This window comes from Homarus americanus, unplaced genomic scaffold, assembly GCF_018991925.1.
Source record: "Homarus americanus isolate GMGI-L3 unplaced genomic scaffold, GMGI_Hamer_2.0 scaffold41027, whole genome shotgun sequence".
Classification (NCBI taxonomy): domain Eukaryota; kingdom Metazoa; phylum Arthropoda; class Malacostraca; order Decapoda; family Nephropidae; genus Homarus; species Homarus americanus.
In genome coordinates this window covers 5294528-5315510 of record NW_024745073.1, presented here as the reverse complement: position 1 = coordinate 5315510, position 20983 = coordinate 5294528, and the positions used below count along the sequence as shown (strand labels likewise).

Sequence of the window (20983 nt, the reverse complement as noted above, 5' to 3'; positions counted from 1 at the left end):
ATATTTGTGGGCATGAAGAACAAAACTAACCAACCAAACCTACCTAACCTTACCTAACTTACTCGGTATATTAAACAGAGAGAAGATATTATGATATGGTGAAATTTGAGACATTTTCTGGATGTGAGATGATACTGCAGTGGATTCCTCCCCTACAAACGCCATTTGTCACTGAGTAGCCGACCCTTTTCGAATTTCTCAGTCTACGCCTCCAACGCCGCCTGACGGAGCGGTGAATCGGCTGGATTGTCCAATTAACCAGGCCGGTCACATATATTTATTATTTGGGTTTAAGTAACGAAACCCAAACTGTAGTTCCTTGTTTTAATATAAAAGGATTGTATCTATAATTCCTGAGTGTAGATCGACCGTAAGTTCCACTGTATATGAGTGAATGAGAAAGGGACGGCGTTTATGTAATATAAACGTTAGGTCACGTCCTTACGATATAAGTTGCTGTGAGTGACTACCGAGTGAGTCTCTCGCTGTGCAGGCTTACAGATATGCTGACGATGGGCTTCTACCCTCTTGGGAGAGTTGCCCTCTCACGTGTACAACTCATGTCTTACTCATAGACAGTGGAAAGTTACAGGGGGTGAATCTGAATATAATATCAGATGTATTGACCCATTTATATAATATGTTCTGTTGATGAGACAGGGGCCCATTACAGCGGGGGTCAACTATCAACCCACGCCTACCCCCGCCTTATAAGACCTCACCCCGCTGTGACCACCCTCTTTCTACCTACAGCCACCAGCAAGCAACACCACCTCCTCCGCTCCAGCCTGGCGGCTCCCACTCCCGCCGGCGACCTTGGCGTCCCTCAAGCTGCGTGCCCTCCTCTGGGCACCCTCACCAACCAGCTCACTCTCTCTACTCAACGCTTGTAACCATGCTGCCTACCCTGCACCAAGCTGCATTGTACATCCAATACAATATGTATACAGAGAGCACATTGTGAGTTTCCTTTCTCCAACCCATCCTGAGTGTGAACCAATACCTCATAACCCCACAAATGGTGACCCTGGAGTGACCACTCACACAGGATGGAGGAGAAACTGATCACTCTCCCAGTCTTCAAGCAACATGGAAGACTGGCTTATCCACGCAGAGGCAGCTCTCATCGGCTCTACAACTACTGTCTACACCACAGGTTAGACACCCTAGAGCAGCTGTGCTACTCAAAGCAGACAGCCGCTCCTCTTCCTGCCCCAAGCACCACGTCCTACCAACACCAACACACCCGTCCTGCCTCAGACGCTGCCCCCGGCCCAGCAGTACCCCCGCCGCTCTTCCTGATGCGGCCCCTGCTCCTGACGCGGCCCCTGCTCCTGACGCGGACCCTGCTCCTGACGCAGACCCACACACCCCACCAGGCGCTACTGACGACTCTGTACCTGCCGCGAGAGAAGCACCACATTCCTCACCTCCACAATCCTCCTTCTCCCCCTGATTCTCCCACAGGCTTTGAATCACTTGTGGGACGCAACCCTGCCAACCTCCAGCCGCGCCCGGAGGGGTAGGGGAGTATTGTAGTGGATTCCTCCCCTACAAACGCCGTTTGTCGCTGAGTAGCCGACCATTTTCGAATTCCCCAGCCTACGCCTCCAGCGCCGCCTGACGAAGCGGGGGTCAACTATCAACCCACGCCTTATAAGACCTCACCTTGCTGTAACCACCCTCTTTATACCTACAGCCACCAGCAAGCAACACCACCTCCTCCGCTCCAGCCTGGCGGCTCCCACTCCCGATCTTGGCGTCCCTCAAGCTGCGTGCCCTCCTCTGGGCTCCCTTGTAGTGGATTCCTCCCCTACAAACGTTGTTTGTCGCTGACTAGCTGACCCACGATTTCACCACCCTGCCCGCGTGTCTAGGTCAGTAACCAGCGCCGCCTTACATGACTGAGGTCAACTATTAAGCCACGCCTACCCCCGCTATATAAAACCTCACCTCGTGGTGACATCTCTCTTTCTACCTACAGCCACCAGCAAGCAACACCTCCTCCACTCCTGCCTGGCGACCCACAAGCTGATCCTCCTCTGAGCACCCTCACCAACCAGCTCTCTCTACTCAACGCTTGTAACCATGCTGCCTTCCCAGCGCCAAGCTGCATTATACATCCAATACAATATGTATACAGAGAGCACATTGTGAGTTTCCTTTCTCCATCCCATCCTGAGTGTGAACCAATATCACATAACCCCATACCCTCACCAACCAGCTCTCTCTACTCAATGCTTGTAACCATGCTGCCTACCCAGCACCAAGCTGCATTGTACATCCAATACAATATGTATACAGAGAGCTCATTGTGAGTTTCCTTTCTCCAACCCATCCTGAGTGTGAACCAATATTTCATAACGCTACAATACGGCCGTATCGGCGCTATGCAGCCCTGGCGGGTTAGTCCTATATACAGTATTAACCAAAATCTGAAATACCTAATGGGTTAAAAACGAATATTAACCCCATTAATTTTTGTCAATTCACCAAATCGTCGACGGAAACGAATTATTTCTTACTACAAACACCAATATAAACTACTCATACCAAGCCAGCATAATATATAAAATGGAGGCGTTAATCTTTGCAATTACCTTTTCATAAAATATCTTCACCTAAATTTCCATTTGATGATGCAATAAAACTCTCAGTAACTACTTGTAGGGTTGACAAACTACCATGGCGGTGGTTAACCAATTCTCTATCGTAACTTAATTATTAAAATAAAAATACCAACAATTTACTCACCACAGAGGACAGTAGCGACATATGCTTGTGTTTAAATAACGTAATATAAAAATACTAAAAATGTAATCACCACAGAACTGCCAGTCACGACATATCCTTCTCTCACGGCTCACTCAGGCAAATGGCTTGCTAGTGTAGTGACCCTCACAATAGTGTGTTCAAAGACTATTATAAGAAAGACAAGAAAGCGTCTCCCTTTACCGAAAAAAAAAATGTAACCCACTGAGCGCTAATCAACGCCATCTGTTGGCACCTCGGCTAACTAAAAGCCCGGACCTGCTTGTAAGGGTAGCGTGTTCATGTTTCCATGGTAACTAGCGAAGTGAGCTCGTGTTTAACGTGTTCACGTTGTTACATATTATATAGAATTTACTGTGTGATATTGAATGTATATGTGTCAGTGAAAACGTTCAACACAAGTTCAGGGTGATCTGTTTTTGTACGTGTGCTTACGACACACGGTGATGGTGACACCCGCACCTTGCACACTAGCCATCTGTTGATCCCGCGGCCAACTATATGCTATGTGGCCTACGCTGCTTTCTCTTTGCTTTCCTGTCTTTCTTACTATAGTCTTTGATCTTAACGAGCGGGTGATCATATCTCTGAATATGTTGACCAAAGACTATATACTCAAGACAGGAATGAGTTTAAAATAGTCGGTAATAATACTAGTTGAAGCCTTGAGGCACAGTGACGTCATTTTATGTAGTCCAGAATTAGGATGGCGCTGCAGTCGTACTTATGTGACGTCACGTTGTCGGCTGCATGTTTTCAAAATCTTGGACGACAGCCAAGAATAGCCATTTTATAATCAGTTAAATTATTGATGACACCATTATATTTCAGTTTAACCTTGTTGTTATAGATACTAATAAATTCGTCATTTTATTAACGAAAAACGTGGATACTTTTTGGCTACTTTTTAGAAGATTGTGGTTACGATTTAATTTTTCACACTGCCAACACTGTAGTCAAGCCTTCTGGACGCGCAGTTCAACATGCCGGGTAGATCGCATCCCTGCGTTATTTGCAAGATGAGAAAGGATACACATCCACATTTTCATTTTCATCGGTTTCCAAATGACAGAGATAGGCAACTTAAGTATTTAATCTCTTGTGAGTTACAGTGAAAATATGCAATTATATATTGAAATACATTTCAAATCAGAGGCAGCAGCTTCATCAGTCACTCCGACTCACTTAATACGAATTTGACAGGAGTCGCGGATGGCAAAATGCCATTGACATTCCCAGAATATACGTGACAGATGATTCATCACTTGCAGTAATTTTATGATAATTGTGCAAGAGAAACGATTTTGTCTTTTAATTTATGAACTCATCTAAGATCTTGAGGTAATGGAGTATGCATGTATACATACATGCATACATAAATGAAGATTGATATGTCTAAAATAAATGGAATAAGTAAAAAAAAACACTCATGACGTCACATAAACGTCTATGACGTCACGAATAGCTTTTGAACGCAGCCAATAGATGACGCTATTATTGAGGTATCTGGCAACTATACCGTACATACATTTCATATATATATATATATTATATATATATATATATATATATATATATATATATATATATATATATATATATATATATATATATATATTAGGTGGAGCTTTCCTATCTTGAGTAGAGTATCTTTGGTGTTGACCTTCTGACTCTGGCGGCATTTGGCATTTATTTCTTAGTTAGTCAGAAATCTATGAATGAAAAATGATTCCGAAGTCATATATTTTTTCTTCAGGCGACTCCAATATTTTTACCCAACTCATAAAATGAGTATGAGAATGATATGTGACCGTGACTGGCGGCATATGGCATTTATTTCGCATAATTCAAACTTATCTGACACTTTTTCTTCTATGGCATTTCCGTCGGAAATGTATATTTTTTTAGTATTTTAATAGACTTAATTACAAACAGTATTACTTGTTTAAAGTTTGCAGGGCTTTGATGTCGAGGGAAAATGTGGAGTAAAATACTAATCGGAGAGATTGGAGCGCCTGCAACTAACTACCTAGCTTAAGCTAAGATTCCCCATTTGCGTTTGCAATGCCCGTTTGCGGTATACGTTTGCGGTAGGCATTTGCTTTAAATTGTCCTGTAAAACGGACACCCCTATTTCCATATGCATGCACCTGTCTTTCTATTGGGAGAACAGGAAAGATGGTGCATAGTGCATCGAAGCTACGACGCTATTTATATGAACAGGATGATTTGCTATTAAGCATCCTGGGTTTGTATAAGATCATCCGTAAATCAAAGGAAAAACGGACAAGGAAATATAGATGGTGGGTTCATAGATTGCTGCTGAATCGGGCCAAATATGGAGCCTAGAGTACTCTGGTAAAAGACCTAAGCTTGGATGAAGAAAATTTCAAAGAATCTTTTCGTGTGAGCAGATAACAGTTCGCACAAGTTCTTCCCTGGTTGAGGAGGATTTGGTGAAACACTGCAGGAACAGAGAAGTCATTTGCCCAAGGCAGCGACTTGCAATATGTATAAGGTGAGTCATGCTTATACATAGGAAATAATAGGAACCGTCGATAAATATTAAGCGACACAAAAATTTGTATTCCAGTGAACCTTTCATTGAGACCATAAACCATCATTTTATAACAGTTGTGTCAAAAATGTATGAATCTCTTAAAATTATATATAAAGGTTTTTAAGTGTATAATATAAATGCATTACAAAATAGGTTGGGATATATTCTGAGTGAAATCAACTTCTCAGTTTCCTCGACAGAAAACTTTTTTCCTCGCGACGATTTGCCGGGTGAGGAGAGCAAGCACGAGTATAGTGACGTCACAGTGTGGGATTCCCGCGCTTGTTTCCCTGTGGTTGCATTTTCAAACGCTACAGGGAGCGATTGGCATGTACTGCAAACGCATAACGCTAACGCAACCGTGCTAATGGAAACAACCGTGTACATTTGAATGTGATCTATATTTGGTACTACCGCTACCGCATGAATGGAATCCTAGCTTTCTACTACAAACGGGCGAGGGGTGACCTAGTCAAAGTGTATAAACATTTCAGGGGGCACTACTCGGTCGAATGTACATACCTGGAGCTGGCGGACGTCCGCCCCACAAGGGGTCACAGCTCAAGGTTGGAGAAGCCACAAGTCCAGAAAACTGTGAGGGCAATTTTTTTTAGGAGTGAGAATTGTGAACTCTTGGAACAATCTGCCAGAGAGTGTTGTGACGGCACCGAGTGTGAGCTCATTCAAGGCCAGACTTAACCAACACTGGAGCAGGTTCTGATATATTAAGGGGCCAGTGCATGCCCAGTATCTGCCAACAATGCGTATCAGAGACGTGACCGACCGACCAAGCGGTTAACGAGCAGATCAGTGACGAAGAGGATAAAAGTAGAAAAAAAAAGTAAATGTAATACCAAACAAAACTTTGAAAACCTTACCTAACGTTTCTAACTTGTAAAAATGTTAAGAATCACTTTACAATTTATGAATCCCTCCTCATCTGAACATTGAAAACAGCAACAATACTAAAACCGAAAACACCATCACCTACTAAACACCGAAAACATGAATAAGGAAAACTTTTTATAGTTTAGGAATTTTAAAGGTTAAGAAACGTTGGGTCGGGTTTTCAAAAGATTTATTTCTTTTATTTTTTAGTAATTTACCCCATATTTTCCCCTGACTTTAAAGCCCTGCCTACTTTAAACAAATGCGTAATATTGTTGGTAATTTTATCTATTAAAATACTCGAAAATATTAAAATTTTCTGATAAAAAAGGTGGGTCCGGGCCCACAGGACCCCCCCTCCCCCGGATTCGCCCCTTTTTAAGGACCCATTTTTTATTTTCATTAATCCATCCGTCTCTGCCTTCCGCTGGCCCTCCTACCCTCAACTTTGCCCATTAATACTGCTGTTATTATCCCCTCATCCCTAATTATATGACCAAAGAATCTAATTTTTCTTTCTTTTTGTAAATTTCAAGTATTTCTCTCGAAAATCTTATAACCTTACTATTTCTTAATTTACTTTCCAATCTGTGCAATTTAGTTTTAACATTCGGTATGACACCACATTTCAAAGGCCTCTAACCCCTTTATGCGTGGTAAATGTTATAAACTTTATTATACACCATGTGTGAAGACTTGTCTAATAATTAGGTGAAAAACAAAAATAAAAACAGGACAACTTGAAGAGCGTTAAAGTCAGAGACAAACACATATCAATATTTATCATTGTTTATATTAATTATCGTTTTAACTCGCTTATCAAGTGCTTCAACATCACTAAATAAATTATTTTAAGGCAACACGTAATCAGTTTCTACCATCTGTGTAAGTGTTTATGTTGGCAGCCTTTCGTAGCCTACTTGCTCCCCTCTGCAGATTAAATCAAGATGTTCGTTCCAACACTATTTTGAGGCTTCACTCTTAAGCTGCATCCCCTGTGCTCGATAGTAAAAGACTGACTAAAACTCGGTATTGTACTGTATTCCCACTATGCATGTTTTCAAGTGGTCATAATTTCACATTGTATATGCAAGCGGGCGGTCAACCTATTATTTTATGAGGAAGACTCATCTCTACAATTGCAGGTACAGTATTTGTTGTCCAATAGTTTACGGACGAATACCGAGGAGCAAAATTGGGGAATTCAAATTTCTTTTACATTATATTATATGCACACATGCATACACCTCACGTGGTTTTCCTAACCGACTGTAACATGAGGAACCTCTATAATTGTCAACGTACTTCATCTTAAGCAACAAATTATCTTATTTTTATTTAATCCAGATAATCTCATTTTTAATTAAAATTTAAATCCAGACATATTGGATGTGAACAGAGAACCTTCGTATGTTTTTTTGCTCAATTGACTTCTATTATTTATTCCTTAAGTTTATCTTGTTCTTATCTCACTTAACAATCTTGGTTTCATGTATACCTACAGTCGTTAATACTTCCTTAAGATACCTATTTCATACATTCTGTGCACAGAAACATGGCATGCTTATTGTTAGAAGCTGAGATGTATTTTTTAGGCTTCAAAATAGATCTTAACAATATTATCAAGAACAATGGAAGGATCCTATACACGCCACTGGCCTCCTTCCCTCGGCATGGCCACCCATAAAGAAATTGAATACCTGAATATCATACTCGCTTAAAGGTATCTGCCTTTTCTACTCTGATGGGGACTTAGCTACGGGGGTTTCACTTCAAATTCACTCTCATTAATACAACATCTTAAATGTATTGTAACATGGAAACTATGCAGAATCTGACATTTTACCATAGAAACATTGTGGATTTCATCCTCCAATTTAATGTACTCTTTGCTGAATCACCCTGTATATTCTAACCTCATCACACCCAGCTAGCACACCATCTATAGTAAAACTGTTAGAAGGACATCTCATATTTCCAAACAATAAATATTTTAAGGGATGTAGTACACGTTAATTTCTTTAGTTACATCCAGTGTGATGACACCTGTGTGACCTTGAACATAATTAGGTGCCAGGATGCTCGTTCGTCATTTTTTAGGAAAATATTCGGTCGCTGGAGGATTCATACATTACGACATATCCGGTGAGACGCTGGGCCTATTATTATGTATGACTCTCCTAATCTACAGGGACCACTATAATGGATCACATGAAGATTAACCATCCCAGCTTCTTTCCCCTTAAATTTAACCACCTACAGGCTAACCTAACCTAATCTAACTCCCAGGGAGCGTCAAGGTGTTCAATCACCAGGTGAAATAAGCTGGTGGGAGCTAATCTTCATGTGATCCAATAAAAGAAACTACAATTATGTTTGTGAACTGCATGAATTCTCACAGCAGTGAAAAAATCATACACCATGAAAATAATAATCAGGAAAAACGAGGATGCTTACAAAGAAGCCGACATCGTCATTGCCCGAGACTGGATATTAATTCAACAAGTACAGGAATGTGTTGACTTGGATCAAGTTGTGGGTTATGGTTATTCCACGAACACTGACGTAAGAGTGTTGTTGAAATATACGTGACAAAACAAATTATCCAGTTTTCCAGAAATGGGTATAATATAAGCTTTAAATGTATTACAAGGTCTAGCGTCTATCCAGTGTGTGTAATAACCGTGTGACGATATTCATGTCATCAGTAAAATGGCTTTAACCGTGTGATAAGAAAGACAGGAGAGGCAGGTGTATCTTTAATGGGATGTGTTAGTTCAATTACAAGTAAAATAGAGAATATGGTGATAAAAGTCTGTACAAAACAACACGATATGAAGGTCAACGTTCTACGGTGCAATGTCTCCTTCGCTCATTCTCTCATGGGTTATGGATAACCTTTTACTCTGTAAAAAAAAACTATTTACACTGGTACTGAAGGGGGGGGGGGTTGTCTGTCACTTCACCGCAAAACAAAATTCCAATTTAAAAAAATATATATTACTCTTACCATTGTAAGAGTATTTATCAATGAACACGCTCTTGTATTTATCTTATTTATTTATCTAGAGAAGGAGGACTAGTCAAGGAAGAGAATGAATTATTACAACAACCAGGAAGTGGGTATGGCGGACCAACATATCGCCAGATGAACCGCACCAAAATAGCCATACTCGCTGGCTATTTTAACACCTCAATCCACGTCATTCTGCAGCCTGTATGTTTTGATCTATACACAGTTAGGATTATGGATATGCAGTCTATTAGCAGTTAACATGACGTACACGTATTGGCATGTTTTCTATCCTAGTTGTAACATAATCGTTACTATTATCAAATCATCGAAGATAATATTCGTTATCAACTGTTATTGTATTTGCACCTCTATACTGTACACAGATAGCTACATACTCTTACCTTAACACCTTAGCCTAAATAAATGTGCTTATACTGACCAAACTTACCCAAATTATCTTAATCTAGGGCACAACTGACTAAGTTTTCCCGTAAAGACTTCTAACCGCAAGATGGCCGGTGTTAAAATATATACCACGAAAAGGAGAGCTAAGCCATTGACTTTTTTCTCTCTAAGCAAACGACCTGAATCTAACAGATCTTAAACCTACAGTAATGATCCTTGGGTAAGTTTGTTGAAGCTAGAATAGATATATTTATTTTATCTCCGAAAATAAATGGATTTCGTGAAATAAATGTTTAATTCTGCCCACCGAGGGAGTCAGCGTCCACAGCACGAAGATCAGAGGAGGAGCGGAGAGCTTGTGGTAGTGACGCCTTCACCGTGTGTTTACGTCTCAAACTGGACTTGACGGAGTATTTACCTGGTGATTCAGCGTCTTGCTCCGTGATGCATCTTTCCCCGGTCCACCTCCCCCTGACACCCTTCCATCTGGTCCACCTCCCCTGACACTATCCCACCTGGTCCACCTACCCCTGACACCCTTCCATCTGGTCCACCTCCCCTTGACACCCTCCCACCTGGTCCACCTCCCCCTGACACCCTCCCACCTGGTCCACCTCACACTGTCCACCTCCCCTGACACCTCCCCTGGTCCACCTCCCCTGACACCCTCCCACCTGGTCCACCTCCCCCTGACACCCTTCCATCTGGTCCACCTCCCCTGACACTATCCCACCTGGTCCACCTCCCCCTGACACCCTTCTACCTGGTCCATCTCTCCCTGACACCCCTCCTACCTGGTCCACCTCCCCTGACACCATCCCACCTGGTCCACCTCCCCACACCCTCCTGCCTGGTCCACCTCTGCCTGACACTATCCTACCTGGTCCACCTCCCCCTGACACCCTCCTTCCTGGTCCACCCCCTGACACCATCCCACTTGGTCTACCTCCCCCTGACACGCCTACCTGGTCCACCTCCCCCTGACACCCTCCTACCTGGTCCACCTCCCCTGACACCATCCCACCTGGTCCACCTCCCCTGACACCCTCCTACCTGGTCCGCTCCCCCCCTGACACTGTCCCATATGGTCCACCTCCCCTGACACTACCATATGATCCACCTCCCCTGACACATTCCCACCTGGTCCACCTCTCCCTAACACCCTCCTTCCTGTTCACCTCCCCCTGATACCCTTCCACCTGGTCCATCTCTCCCTGACACCCTCCAGCCTGGTCCACCTTCCCTCTGGTCCATCTCTCCGTGACACCCTTCTTCCCTTGTCTCCACACACACACACACACACACACACACACACACACACACACGTTAAATTAAGTAACGTTAGGTTAGGTTCGAGCAGTTTAGGTTAGGCAAGACGTTACAGTACCGTCATTTATCAAGTCATCTCCACACTGCATACATTAATCTAACCACACAATACCGTGTCCCCCGGCTTATCGTGTCCACCTATTTGCCGTGTCCCCCTGCTTACCGTGTCCCCTGCTTGTGTCCCCCCCTGCTTGCAGTTCCATTTACTTGCCGTGTCCCTCATACCTAGAGACTCATCATACCTCCTCACCACAGCCACTTCCCATGTCCAAGTGGGATTTAAACATATTCATTGACTCAGTTAGTGTATCCTTCGTCCACACACTACGCCTACTCCACGGTTTTATACATAAATACCCATTAGCCACGCCCCCACACGTTAGTATATCCTACATATACGTCCATGGTACCCTCTTCCACACACACACACACACACACACCACATCTACACACACTCTATGCTCCAAGCGGGTTTTTTCTACATCAAATTTTTTATACGATCTACATTATCTCAAAAACTGGTTCTGTCAACGGGAAGTGACGAGCGCTATAGCTATATAAATATTATATTGTATATTTCGGTACACGTAGAGTCGTTTTATATAATTTGTTAAATCAAGTTTCATCTCATGTATTAGCGACAAGAGCCTGACGTCATACTAGTTAATGGATGTGAATGGTTCTGGTGTGCACTACTCTGGCCGGGGAGAAGGTTGTTACACCGAGACACGAATACGGCGAGGATAATGAAGTGTTCAGGGTGCTAATGACCATCTGGACTAGGTGTCCATGTATGGTGTGGACACATGTGGGTAGTGTACACCTCGCTCCCCTACACCCACACTTACCCGTCATACTGTGGCTACACTTCCTCTGCAGGGGATTATGTTAAATGAGAATTAAATGATAAGTTGACTTTTTCATGAAGAATTAATAATCAACAATTATGTGTGTATGTCTTCGTTGTTTACTAATGTGTGGTAAACATGAACAAAACTGTGCATGAAATCAGCAACACATTTACAGATGAAGTGTTTAACTAGGAGAGTAACATTTGTGACTCATCTTCTCTTTCTATTGAAGAGTGGAGGTTGCCTGCCGGACTAAGTGACCTCATTATTCTAACCTCGTCCTAACGGCCTCGAGACTCCCTTCTGGGAAGGTGATGACGCCACCTCAGAAAAAGAACTTTTGCACAAATATCTCTTTTACACAACATCTCAACTTCAACACAGAGAAACTTACAAAAGAATTCTGTGAAGTCCGGAAAACGGGTGGCGAGTGTCGTCAGCTGGGAGTCGCTGTGGGCGATTCCTTAATTCACATCTGATACACAGACGTACACTGAGTATATTAAACTGCATCGAGGTCTTGTGATAATATTACGCAATGGCAGTATGGCTAAAGGTCGTGGATCAATCAGAAGGGTGAAGTTGTCATAGAGTGGGGTTGAGGATGAAAGGTCGGGGGTGAAAGGGTAAATAGAGGAGTCGGAGATAGGTGTGGCAAGGCGGGTGTGGAGGAGTACCAGTGGCAGCCAGCACGGGCCGCTATAACATCAAAGACCCCTCCCGGCTGTCAAAATACTTGGCGATGCTTCACATTACTGTCAACACTCACCAATGAATAAACATGTGTGAGTCTCAACGTTGACATGATACATGTGCTTGGTTTCATAGAGCCATGAGTGTTTTAAATTTAAGCGAGTGGACGATAAAGATAGAACACTTTTCTTGTTGTCAGACAGAAGCCACAATACATTGGATGTCATTATCACTGTGGTCAAGAGCCGCAGGGAACTCAGAATGGTTTTTTTAATAATGTTGTACCATTAATTATCCACCAATGCTCGGAAGTTCTCATGAATTTCTTTTTAGGATCAAACAATTTAGCTACAGTGGACGAGAATGACACCAGACACACTTCACCATTCTAATATAACATTCTAATGTAACACTACTGTACTGTACATACGTAACTTCCCCCTTGGCATCAGAACTGTCTAATATCTTCTTGGACATTAACTCACGACGTCATATTATACAGTGATGAGCAAATGTAAGGAATAAACAGACATCAAAGAACAATGAATAACTATAGAACTAATGGTTGTCGCACAATAAAAACGAAACAAGAGGTTAAAGAGAATGAAAATATTAAAGAAAGGTTTACACAAACACAATTCTGTGTGTGTGTGTGTGTGTGTGTGTGTACATTCAACACTATCTATAAGGACAAACTTTCTCAGAATATCTATTACGTAATCAATACTATATGAATTCAGATGTAGTTGTATACACCTATGTAGTCTCTGAGACTTTCAGAGCCGTTCACTTATTTTATTTTATTTTGTTGATTTCTGTAGGAAGTGTTTCAGCCGCTGTCGCTATACTGTATACCAATAACAATAGACGGGCTGTTGTAACTTGTGCTCCAGGTAATATGATTAAATTATAAATAACTTAAAGGTAATAGCAAGAAAAAGATTTGAAGGTAGAGGAAGGTGAATCAGACGGTGGGGAGGTGAGGGGTGTTGGGCACGGCACCGGTGGTGGGAGAGGCCAAGGTAAGGCCTGTGTGTGGGCGTGCTGGTGCTGGCTTCGGTGTAACGGTGGCGTGTGGGCGTGCTGGCGGCGGCGTGGGCTGCCCGACACCCAGACACCGATAGTTGCATGTGTGTGAGTGTCGGGGAAGGGTGGAGAAGCTACCTTAGCGTAAGTTGGTGGTGCTGTACCCAGGGCGTGAAGACAGTGGACTCTAGCGCTGCCCACATACCAACCTCCACCACAACACTCTTAAGGTGAGGCGTCATCACATTTAACGCGAATTTAATGCTTTTAAGTTATTTTATTAAATGATGGGTATTTTTTGTGGTATTTAACGTGATGACGATAAATGTTTCATAATTCTGTAATGGATTTTTTTAAAAGTGTGTATTTAGTGTATCTAAGATAAATACAGTGATTTTTTAGGGGGGTTAACTGAATTTGTTATTGTTCAGAGGTGTGAGCTGTGCATAATAATGTATAAGGAGTAATAATACAGTGGATCTTGTGAATGTGTTGTGCAATATTACCAAGTTATAAACATACATTGAAGACATGTGTACTCTAAATCTGTCTGGAATCTGTCTGGCTGTCTGTCTGTCTGACTATCTGTCTGTCTGTCTGACTATCTGTCTGTCTGTCTGTCTGTGCCTGTCTGTGCCTGTCTGTCTGTCTTACCCTTCCCCCTTACCAAGAAATGTCTGGCGTGGTAGTGGTGGTGAGGTTACCCAGCCCCTCCGGACCAGTTGGGAAATATGTGGTGTGTGTCTGTGTTATCGCCAGGCGCTGTGTTCGGAGAGTCTTCGTGTCTCGAGTCTCCTCCCGCCCCTCAAGGTAGTACAGTATAGAGTCCTCGGGGTGTGCAGGTCCCAGGCTCTGTTGTACTGTACTGCTCATAGGACTTACTGTACTGGGAAGCTGAGGCAAAATTTACAGTGTTGGAAAAGTACTACGGACAGATTACGGCTATAAGATGGATTAAAACACGATATTAAACTTAATCTGACACAGTATTATAACAATAACTGGCCGGTAGAGCGGTGTTACGTTCTCTCTCTCTCTCTCTCTCTCTCTCTCTCTCTCTCTCTCTCTCTCTCTCTCTATACATCCTGGGTTAAAAATCCAGCCATCAGATGCTGGGGCGGACTCTTGCCCACTAAAATTACCTTCATTACTCACTCGCGTAGTCACGTGCAAGTGTGTGTGTGTGTTCGTACGCACCTCCGCGCGCGCGCGCGTGTGTGTGTATGTGTGTGTGTGTGTGTGTTTTGTTAAAGTAATATTCCTGGCCGTAACTTACGCAGTATTTGAATATAATGATTTTGGGCTACGAAAATCCCCATGTGAAGGTTGCCAGCACTTCACAGTCGACCTACACATCACAACGTGGTATATTTCGTTACATTCACAGCCATGGCGACACTGACAGCCTCAAGCGATGGAAATGTGAAGACAAGTGCACACACACACACACACACACACACACACACCGCATATCTGACATCAGGTTGAACAATGACAAGTGAAGTGAAGTCTTTTTGGTGTATCTGAAATCATGAGACAAATATAAGGAGAGAGACAGATAGATGCTAATAAAACACCGCCAATGGCCACTGGAGCCAAGCGAACAGTTGTAGGAAGGAGTGGCAGAGAGGGTGGGGTTGGGGGGGGGGGCAGTTAACGGGAGATCCTGACATAAAAATTCAGACAAACATGCATTCATACGTGAAAACACTCCCGCCTTCCTCCAGCACAGTCGACAGTTTTAAAAACAGTAGTGAGTGTGGCGAAATATTTATTACCATACACTCTCATGATGCCTTTGTACAGATGGATATTGAGCGGTACCTTTTATGATAGACAGTGATCACATCTTTAATAATATAAGTGTGAATACAGGCTTTATGTTAGAAAAAGATTCAAGGACATGGTCTCGGTACTCGTGGAATATGTCAACATGATAACAAGTTAGAAGTTCACTGTCATAATCCTGTTATGTCACCAATGTTCCGCATGACACAGGATCAGAGTCCACTTGGATACCACGATTACCTTGACACACAACGTGTAGGTTAGATTAGGTTACGGTGTTTGCACTGGCGCCTTGGATCTCTTTTAGAAGAAGTGAGACTCTTTTTTTTTTCCCAACGATTGATGTGCCTACAAATGTGTTATATTAAGAGTTCCGGACCCGTTGTCGCAGAAACCATAGCCTTTTCGATGCCAAGTATGTTTTTGCGCGCTGTTTTGTAGTGTTTGTGGGGAGGGATGGGTCACATGCCGGGCTCTTCCCCACTCGTTACACTTGCTGAGCCTCGGACGAGTCGTCGCCTCCAACACAAGTGGGGTATTTTGGGCCTGGGTGTGTAAGGCTACCGCGACACACACACACACACACACACACACACACACACAATGAGACACAATTCTGACCTACTCGGAAGATACACGAAGGAGCACAACGGAAGCAACATGACTAAAAACGAAAGTAATCTCATTGGGCAGGAAAATGTAGGAAAAAAAATGGATAAAGGACGTGAATGGGAGAGGCATCACCAGTCACGTACAGGCAATGTTGACAGATCACTGAGGTTAGGCAAGCTGTTGAGGAGTGATGGGGGGATGGGGGGAGGGGGCACAGAGCAGGGGTTGGGGGTCGGGGAGGCACACAGTAGTGGCTGGGGAGCACACATAGTAGAGGTTGAACAGAGACACATAGTAGGGGTTGAGGGAGGAACAGAGACACATAGTAGGGGTTGAGGGAGGAACAGAGACACATAGTAGGGGTTGAGGGGGGAACAGAGACACATAGTAGGGGTTGAGGGAGGAACAGAGGCACACAGTAGAGGTTGAGGGAGGAACAGAGACACATAGTAGGGGTTGAGGGGGGAACAGAGACACATAGTAGAGGTTGTGGGAGGAACAGAGACACATAGTAGGGGTTGAGGGAGGAGTCGTGGCTCCTCCACACTCCGGCAGAGGGAGAGAGGCTGGTGGGGTTGGCAGTAAGATAACAATCACTGTGGCGTGGTGGTCTCCGGGGTCGATCTCGCGTTACACAGGCCTCAGGATCGATCTCTTCCTCTTCTCCCTGGTAACTCAGTCTTATTCACCCACTGTGTAGACGCATCCAATACCCATTAAACCCATTGTTGACACATCCTCCCACCCACCCTCCCCCATGACACTTTCTTCTAACTTGTCACTGGCCATAGGAGCATCAGTGTTGTTACCTATAGATCTAACAACCTGTGGACATAGTCAATTAAATACAACGAAAATAACAGTTTACAAAACCACGAGATTATGTTCCTATCGTTTTATTTTTTTTAAGTGTTGTCCTAAATTAGCAATGAATTGGTTGTAAACGCGTGACTCTCAGGTAAAGTTATCATGATTGGCAAACTGTATGCGGTCGCCTTACCTTCGTTCTCTGATGTCATGCCACGTGCTGGGAGGTCTCTCAGTGTGACCCCTCTTGGCACTTGTTTCTTTAACCGTGACTCTCCTCTTCCATTCTAGTGACCTTTCATGACCACCTTCTGACCTTCTCGTGACCTGCCGTGACCTCCCTCTAACCTTCTCTTTACCTGCCAATTACAGATTTACGCCCCTTCACCTATCATAGCCCTTCATCTAGTATCACACACACACACACACACAGGTGGAAACCAGTGTCCTTATGGCAGGAAGTTATTCACAAGGACAGAGGAATATTTAGAGAGCGGGGCGTGACGTTGAGTAAGAGAGCCACCCTATATATGTCAATAATACCGCTGCTGCCACCTGCTGGGGGATGGGGGGTATTGGGGGATCATATGAAGATTAGGCACCTCTGCTTATTTCATCTGATGCTTAAACTAACCTAAACTAAGCTAACATAATATAATTTAAAACAGTATAACCTACAGTAGATTAATCTAACCGAACGTAACCAAACTAATTATAACCTAACCTAACCTAACATTATAAAACTTAACCGAATATGACCTAAAATAGCCCAGCATTAGGGTGTTTAATCATCAAAGTGAAATAAGCTGGGGTGCCTAATCTTCACGTGATCCACTTCTGCTATCACCAGCTGAGGTTAACAAGGTGCCACCATCACCAGCTGAGGTTAATAAGGTGCCACCATCACCGGCTGAGGTTAACAAGGTGCCACCATCACCAGCTGAGGTTAATAAGGTGCCACCATCACCGGCTGAGGTTAACAAGGTGCCACCATCACCAGCTGAGGTTAACAAGGTGCCACCATCACCAGCGGAGGTTAACCAGGTCAAAATTTTCCGTGCTGGAGGTGACAAGACCTTTGTGGGTCACTCGGAGAGTTGACTCACTGTACCATCTGACTTCCTGGGAATAGCTGGACGTACAGTTCTGCAAGAGTGGTCACGAAGGTCCAGTGCAAAGAGCATGTCGTAGTTTAGAACAATGATTAAGTTTATTTATTCACTTTATAATTTACACCACATTGTACTGAAGATTCAAAATGCGTTGTGTGTTGCTGTGACTTGGAACCTAAGGTGTACATTGAACACGAAGAAGTTAGCCCCTTGGCCCACGCTGTCCATATGTACCACCAACTCTGGCATTTACCGCCTCTGGTATTTCCTGCCGGGTTACTCGTATCATCCTCCCACTGGTTGATGTTACTCGTTTCATCAGCTGATCACCTAAATATTTCTCAGGTGAGGACGTGTGGGTGTGTATCCTTTCACCCCGCCTCCTCTAGTCTGCCCACATGTGGTGTTGATGTCCCACTGTAACATACAGGGTCCGGCTGTACCCTTTAAAAACAGTCTCATAAAAATGATAAACTTGTTTTTTGAAAATTCGGAATGTTTTAGCTCCTGTGATGCTTCAGTTTAATATTATCAAGGTACTAAACAATATTCCCGGGTATAACATTCTCGCCAGCAGCACAGTCGTCAGGCGACCTGGAAGGTGGTGCTCTGTGGCAGCGATCACACGCTGACCTCTATATTTGCCCTTCGGGTCGTCTATGGCAGGATGAATGGGAGAGAGAGTATCGACGGGTATGAATGTGGGCACACTGGTGTGTGTGTGTGTGTGTGTGTGTGTTGCAAGTTTTGTTGTGGAATGTTTATAGTTATTTGTGGTTTGTGTGTGTGTGGGTGGGAGGGGGGGCATTTGTGTTGTGTGTGGGTGTGTGTTTGTCTCTGGAATGTATGTTGCGTGTGTTTGTGTGGGCATTTATTGGTATGTGTTCGTGTGTGTGTGGCAGGTGGCCGCCACCACCTTGAGCCCCCCTAAGGGGTGGCGGTGTGTCGGGCACAGTGAAAGTGTTGGTGTCGGCGGGCACGGACGCCGCTCCTCCGCTCCCAACGTGTCCACTCTCCTCTTTCACTACTCAGTCACTTCTTGTTCGTGACAGCAGCAGCTTAAGGACCTCTCTAAGGCAGGTGAGTGTGAGGCAGCAGACCGAGTGTGACAGAGACTTCCCTGGCCCTGGAGCTTTGCCTCAAGCAACAGGTGTGGTGCGCCCCCTCCCCCCTCCGCCCAGCTGCCCACACAAACACACACACAAACCTCCTCGCGACCCCTGGCATAAACACCACCACCCCCATCCACCCCCCTCACCTGCCACCTGTACACCCAGTATTGTGTGTGTGTGTGTGAACCACCATGTGCATTATATAAAGACCACAACCATAAAAACACGCCAACACGGGCAGTCCAGATCACCGGCTCAAGTAGTCAACAGAGCTTGGCGTTCACCTGCATCATCTCAGTGACACAATTATTGAAACTCCTCCAGACGAACGTTCGCCAGCATCCTACCTATAGTGACGCTATTCTCGTGGTACAAAAGGGGCACTAGTGACTGCCTAGCGACGCCTCCTTGCCTAACGCCGCAGCATCCCACATCTCCCTCAACCTGGGTCATCTTACGCACCGCCCACGACACCTGTTGTTGATTAACTTTACGCAGGTGTAAGGGGTGGGAGGGGGGGAGTTGAGGGCCTCATACACCACCTACTGGTACAAAAAAAGAGGATAGTATGTGACGGTTGAAATATGCCTGCCAGCCGCTGATTGGAGGTGTTGAAACAGGTGTTGCCAGCATGTTGAATATATATATATATATATATATATATATATATATATATATATATATATATATATATATATATATATATATATATATATATATGTAGTGGTATTGGCCAGGTGGGTCTGAGGTACCTTGGGTGTGGGTATCAGTGAAAAGTGTGGGCGTGTGGTATCCTCGTGGGGCATAAGATTGAGTCAGGATTCATGGAGAGATGGGCGTGAGTTGTGGGCGTCAGCAAAATATGTGAGGTGTGAGGAGGCGAAGGTTCCCACACTAAAGGCTGGAGTGTCACATACTCGTTCATGATGGTCACACACACACACACACACACAGTAACTAATAATAGTGTGGTAGTGTTACAGCACCTTGATAGAGAGATTACTGGGAGAATGATGGCGTGAGGGAGGAGGTAAAGAGGTAGATGTGAGAGGTGAGAGAGGTCAATGAAAGTGATGAGAGAGATAGGTGGCGAGGTAAGTGTGTGAGGTGAGGAAAGAAGTGAGGAGATAGAGTGGGGAAGGTGTGTGGGTATGAGGAGACAAAGATGAAGGTAAGGGGGAGGCACAAGTGAGAGGTGAGAGGGAGGCACAGGTGAGGAGGGAGGAAGAGACACAGGTAAGAGGTGATGGGGAGGCACAGGTGAGAGGGAGGCACAGGTGAGGAGGGAGGAAGAGACACAGGTAAGAGGTGATGGGGAGGCACAGGTGAGAGGTAGTGGAATTCGTCGCGTACCTGATGGAGGCGGTGTAGGCGTTGGCGTCGGGCTCAGCTGGTCACCCCCAGGGTAGGGCGGAGAGACTGACTGTAAGACAGCTGTTCTCCATAGTGTAGGCCAAGGCCAGGGTGTCCACAGCTGGAAGAAACAGCTGGTTACTACAGGCAGGGGAAAGGGAACTGAACGACAACAGCTGGTTATTAGACACAGGTGGAGTGACAGACATAGGTGGAGTGACAGAGACAGGTGGAGTGACAGACAAAGGTGGAGTGACAGACACAGGTGGAGTGACAGACATCGGTGGAGTGACAGACAAAGGTGGAGTGACAGACAAAGGTGGAGTGACAGAGATACCGAGATCAAACAGACACGTGATACCATTACCAAGAAGCTTAATTATGTACGCCAGTTAGTGAGAGCTTTCATTACAAGGCCGAGACAGTGATCTTACATGACATTGTTCTGTTGATATGGGTTTATCTGGAGTTATTTTGGCGGTATGATGATGATGATGATGATGATGATTAGAAGCCTAACTATTACTACTATTGCTTTTATCATCATCATTATCATCATCATCATCATCATCATCATCATCACAGGACTACGGTGAACCAAGTCGGTTATCTTCAGTCAGACATTCAAACTGGCACTGATCTCTCCCCCCCCCCACCAC

General features: G+C 44.3%; 1 long non-coding RNA gene across 1 annotated transcript in view; it reads right to left on the bottom strand.

Moving 5' to 3' along the window:
- The window catches only part of LOC121878542, a 43904-nt gene that overhangs the window by 4387 nt on the left and 18534 nt on the right, over positions 1-20983 (bottom strand). Inside the window, exon 2 of the long non-coding RNA XR_006091176.1 lies at positions 20325-20445. This is a non-coding gene — a long non-coding RNA (uncharacterized LOC121878542). The remainder of the gene's footprint in view (positions 1-20324; positions 20446-20983) is intronic.